This window comes from Stenella coeruleoalba (assembly GCF_951394435.1).
Source record: "Stenella coeruleoalba genome assembly, chromosome: 9".
Classification (NCBI taxonomy): Eukaryota; Metazoa; Chordata; class Mammalia; order Artiodactyla; family Delphinidae; genus Stenella; species Stenella coeruleoalba.
The window spans coordinates 30706220-30712219 of NC_137155.1; the positions used below are offsets into that span (position 1 = coordinate 30706220).

The 6000-nt window shown below is 47.5% G+C and overlaps 1 pseudogene across 1 annotated transcript in view; it reads left to right on the plus strand.

Moving 5' to 3' along the window:
* The window catches only part of LOC307191515 (ferroportin-like), a 29412-nt pseudogene extending 24598 nt beyond the window's left edge, over nt 1-4814 (plus strand). The window contains exon 8 of the transcript XR_013831765.1: nt 4548-4814. The product of XR_013831765.1 is annotated as a ferroportin-like (transcript). The remainder of the gene's footprint in view (nt 1-4547) is intronic.
* Nucleotides 4815-6000: the final 1186 nt, after the last annotated feature.

Sequence of the window (6000 nt, forward strand, 5' to 3'; positions counted from 1 at the left end):
TAAGTATTTATAGATATAGGTGAATAGATATACATATTTAAGTGATGGATGGATGGATAGATAGGTAAATAGATAGATAGATAGATAGGACGAGCTATATCTTCCCATCTATAACTTTTAGTTGTGTGACCATGTGTGGCTAATTTATTCAAATTCGCTGTGTCTCACTATCTGTAAAGTAAGGATAAAAATAACAGAACTGATGGCAGGGAAGGGATTAGATAAGATAGTCTACATAAAGCCCTAGGGAAGCGATTAGATAAGTTAGTCTACATAAAGCCCTATTTCCTTCTGCATAGAGTAGAACTTAAGGCAATGTTGGCTGTTTTTTTCATTGTTATTGTTATCTTTACAAAAAAACCCTGCTATGGCAATAAATTCTTTTCTATAACCAAATTCACCTTTCCCACAGTTCTTGGGCTAGAGTGGATTTAGCATACCTGACCCTCTCTCCTTCCTTCATGGCCTTATTTGGCTCTTCTAGTCCTTTTTGGAGTTTGTCTTAATTTGTGCTAAATACTTCTTACAACTTGTTATGTACTTTAAAAATCTGTTTGCAGTCATTGCCTATTCTGTCCTGGAAGATGGAAAGGTATTTGTCATTTCCTTTTCATGAATATCTGCTTCTTCAGAAAAATAACCAGAGGAAATATCCACCACTCTTTCCGAGAGTTCATTACCACATCTCAAGCATGTGCAGTTTTGTCTTTTACTCTCTCCCGTGTCTTCCCTCTCCTGTCAATGTCCACCTTCCTGAATTTACTGTTTGTCTTAGTCTGGGTTCTTTCAAGAGCAATTCTGGGACTTCCCTTACATCTCCATCACCTTGCTCTTCTCGGGTGTGATCCTGGCAGGAATTGTGAGCGGTGGGTCATGTGTGGCACAGGATTCTGCAGCCTGTGATGTTGCTAAGTAATCGTAGAAGCATTTCATGGTCTCACCACTGTGTCATTGTCAGTCTTCATCATTCATTCACTAAGAACCCATTATGTGACAAGAACTGTCCTAGACACTGGGGATACATGAGTGGTTTAATCAGACAAGGTCTTAGCCCCACTGAGTGTACAGTTTGGATGGGAGACCAAAGAGTGAGTAAATAGCAATGACCAACAACACAAAGTGACAGGAGCTATGTTAGAGAAGGACAGAGGATTGGAGACACATAGGAGGGATACCAAATCTGGTCTTGGGAGCCGGGGAAGCCTTTCCAGTGGGAGGCACAATTAAGAGATCCCTGAAGGGCAAGCTCGGCAGGTGACATGAAGAGGGAAGAGTGCTCTAGGCGGGGTGGGAAGTTGTGCAAAAGCCGAAATGTGGAGATGTGGAGATCTGGGGAAGTGAAAATAGTTATTTCCAGGAGTCAAGCATGTAAATGCTACAAATGGCATCCACATTGAAGGAATGTTTTGACCTGGGTCCTTTCCCCGCGGAAGTGGGATGGGGAGAGGGGAAAGAAGACAGCTTGGTGGCGCCAGAGCTTTCCTTAGCTGCCTGGGAAAGGGGAGGGAAATCCTTTCCCAGAGACAGGGTGCCTGACTCTGAACATCTGCAAACTTGTCTCCCCTGAGAACTTGGTCTTGGAACTCTGCCACCAACCAAATGTCATTCATACCTGGCAGTGAGGACATATACGATTTGGTTAGGGTGTTTAAAAAATTGTTTTGGTCATTTTATGCCTGATGAATTCAGCAGCAACATATTGGGTATCAACACTGATGGGGATTAACAGCATATTGGCCCCGAGTGATTCGACCTGCAGATGCCCAGTCTGGGAAGAGTCTGGACCTTGCTCTTAGACATGGACTCCCTGTGATCCGGTTTCCACCCAGGAGCATCATTTCTTTGCCCAAGCCCTGCTCCCTCCCCTCAGTCCAACCTCAAGGCCACAGCTCAGAGCCAGGGGATCCCCCATCCCCAGAGCAAAAATGAGGGAGCGGAGAGTGTCGTGGCGGGTGGTGGAAGGAGAGGATCAAAGGCTGAACCGACCGTGTCTTCCCCCTTCATTCAGCATCTCCCTGCCTGCCTCTGCTGTGAACCTCAGCCCCGACTCCAGGTGTTGGGCTCCTGCAAGGTCCCTGCCCTCCTGGGGCTCAGAGCTTCCCCTTCTCACCCTTGGGCCCACAGCGGGGTGGGGGCATGGGGTTTGGGGATACCTTTCTGCTTTATATCAAGGAGACCCAGAAGCCCTTGGTCCACAGAATCTTGGGAATATTGGGAGAGGAGAAATGAGAGTTTTGTCAGTCCAATTCCAGAGGTTATAAAACCACGGGCTAGCTTGGGAACCTCTTTCCTCTGATGTAATGTGCATGTATGAGAAAGGAACTGTTCCTAATTCCAAATAGCTGATTTAGAAACCTGTTCTTTCATCTGGAGATGACCCAACCTCTAAAATATTTTAAATGAAGGACCTGACAGGTGAATTATCTTTTATTAGGCTATTTGACTTGTACTTCCCAGCCTTTAATTGCATGAACGACAGAGAGCAGGTTGGCCATTTAAGATTTACACAATTCACATAGTATTATGATAATAAACTAGTTGTAAGGGGGAAAAAAAAAAGAATTCCAACTGGCTCTTCCTGACACAAAGGAAACATCACATTTAGAGAACGTGAAATCTCATTGGCAATGCCTACAGTCTGGAGAAGCATTCAGTACGAGAGAAACTTCGGGCTTTTCTCTTTGGCAATAGCAGTTCTTTTTGCTGACCCTTGATAAGGATGCCAGACACACCACAACACCTTTGACACTCACAAGGGAGACAGCTCAGGATGTGGAGCCAGGCTGCCCATGATGTTCGCACGTTACCTAAGCTCCCTGTGTCCCTGTTTCCTTGTCTGTAAGACGGGATAGTAATGATAGTACCTACCCATCAGGGAGAGTGTCGTGGCGGGTGGTGGAAGGAGAGGATCAAAGCCACAGGTATTGGAGCTATTTGTTAAAAATGAATATTGACTCTCATCTTCAGTTGTCATCATCATTTTTATATCTTGGCTGTGACTGTGGTGCTTTCACGAGCGTTGTTGTGTGAGCGTGGAGTGTGGTGTGGACAGTGAGATCGAGAACCACGATGCCGAGTGACACGGATGCTGACTGAATCCCGCACACCCACTGCCAGCGAATGCCATTCACATTTATTCCCAGCAGAATTACAAATCACTCCAGGGTTGGTGGTGTGGTCAAGACTGTACCCGATAAAAGTACCAGTGCCCCCAAAGGATATAGTATCATCCCTGTGTTAGCGTGGTTAGCATGGTCAGGCCTGGTGGCCGTGATGACGTGTGTCTCACCAGGACCAGTGGCCTGTGGCCACCTTGCTGTCTACCACAGATCCCCAGACACAGAGCTCACCCGAGACATTGGCTCAGTATATACTTGTTTCCATTCTTAGTGGAAAGGAAGTTACAGAACTCTGGCTACAGCAGGATTTGACATATTACCCCAAAGTCACTTTGCTTTTGAAAATCTAAGAACTACGACTCCGTATGCCCTCAATATACAAATAATTCTGTCAGTGCAGAATCAGCCCTCACTTCCAGAGCTGCACATTGTGCAGCTGCAGCGTTTTATAAATACCTCTGACCTGTCCGCACTGCTTGTTAGGGGCCAGGCGTGTGGGTTTTATAGGTGAGCTCCAGGTCAGAGTCCTTTGGCAGACCAAACCCTGAGGCTTCGAGGCCATGCCGGGTGGTTGGGACGGCCCAGAAGAGTGGGGAGCCTGGGCCAGGGTCCCAGGTGCGGGCTACCGCAGGGTGACAAGGGCAGCCTAGGAGGACAGAAGGCCTGGCCAATGCTCTGCAAAGGCAGACACTGGAGGACACGGCATATTCAACCCAAATAATTCTTGAGTTCAGAGCTCAGTCCAGAGATCAGGACAGAGGCACACGAGAGGCCTCTGCAGGGCCAGCGCTGGATCTCAGGGAGAATCCAGAAGGAAACCAACTATAGGCAGAAGCTGGGAGCAGGCACAAGAGCCCCCGGGACTGGCCCTCAAGGACAGCATTGCCACCTGGTTTCTGACTTATGTGGTGCCTGTACGGCAGGTCCTGAGGCTGCTTCTGAAGTGTAATCAAATGTAGCCTCTTAATGTGGTTAAAGGTGGGGGAGGGGAGAGGAAGCTCATTCCTCCTCTGCCAGATCAGGAGGGAGGAGGAAACACGCGGAACTGGAGCAGGAGGTGAAGCTCAAGACTTTGCGCTCTGTCCGAACCATTTTTGGAGTGGAATGGAGACATAAATAGATACATCTAAAATGAAGTTATATGGCTACCTAGTGATAATGGTGGCGATGGTGATTCAAAAATACAATTTACACTACCACAAATTATTGACCGTGCCAGGCATGATGCTGCCCACTTCACAGTACCGTCTCATGTAATCCTCCAGCGAGATGGGATCTGAAGAGTCCCATTTCACGGCTGAGAAACTGAGCCGCCGAAAGCTTCATTTACCCAGCGTGACCGTGCCAGTCAGTGCAAGAGCCAGAATCCTCCCCGAGGTCTCTGACATCTCTTTCCATTTCTTCTCCCCCCACACTGCTGCCCTGTAGGTCTTTGGTTCTTTGACCTCACTGTGACCCAGCTTCTTCAGGAGAACATTCTGGAAACAGAGCGAGGGGCTGTGAACGGTGTGCAGTGTTCCCTGAACTACCTCACGGACCTCATCCACTTTGTCCTGGTCACGCTGGCCCCGCAGCGTGTTCGGCATGCTGGTCTTCACCTCCATCCTGTTTGTGCTGTATTTTTTTAACGCAAGGAAGTGTAAGGTTACAAATGCCCATGCTCAGAAGACAGCGAAGAAGAGCACTTCAACCTGAGAGGTAGGCAGCACCTCTGACCACTCAGAGCCTTACTAACACTGGCCCCATCTCACTGTTTCCGGTGATTTCCCCGAGTTGCTACTGGGTGCTTACCTTGTTCCACTGCTACATTTGAGAGCAATCACGTCACCATCACCTTTGGCAATAGCATCAACTGCTTTAAATGCATCTTTGGGGCGATGGCTACTAGCCAGAGTTTGACTGGGGTCTGACTCGTGGCATGCCCATTAACAACTCAGATTCCACTCCAGACAACTTGAAGGGGTTTGTTTTCATTTTGCCAACACAATTCAACGTTTTCAGGTTTTTATTGTTCTTTGGGTTCTAAAATTAGGCAGGATCTTCTGGTCAGTATTAAAATTAGAGTTAGATCACGGTCAGTGATGTTTGGTCTCAGTTCCCTGGGTTTTTGTTCTACAGCTGGTTTGTGAACATCCTTTTGATGGGCTGTGTGCCCCTCACAAGGACTGAAGCTATCTGTTGAATTCAATCATGGTAACAACCTTTGGGTGGTTTCTGGGGGCTAGCGTCAGGCCATGGATCTGAGGATCCCTCAGCTGACGTGGGCAGGCTTCGTCTCAGCAATCAAGCTAAGACATCCAGTTTGACCATCTCTGATTAAGAAAACCACTAGTTTGTGATGAGTAAAATTTGAGTTTCTGGCTGCTTAGAAGCAATCAACCAACACTAAAACTATCTTCTGGGGAGCCTAGAAAACCCATATAGCTCTTTGCTTTAAATAATGAATTGCTTCTTTGTAAATGCTGTGGAATAGAAATTCACTTAGCAGTGAGAACAATGAGGCTAGCAATGAAGGCTCCTCGGGCCTCAAAGTACAGAGAACCTTTCTGGGGGTCGTGGGGGAGTCACATTTGGGGAATAGCCTGTAGCACACTCAGTACCACCTTAGCAGGTTGGTGCTGTTGGGAATGATTTTCTAAGACAGGGTTTCTCAAGCTCTGCGCTGTTGACATTTTGGATTAGATACTCCTTTGGTGTCGAGGCTGTCCTGTGCATTGTAGGACACTCTGCAGCATCTCTGGTCTCTACCCACTAGATGGAGGGAGCAGCCCCCAACCACACACTTGTGAGAATCAAAGGTGTCTTCAGACGTTACCCAATGTCCCCAGGGAGGGTAAAATACTCCTCCCCCCATACCCCCTCTTAAGAACCACTGCTTAAA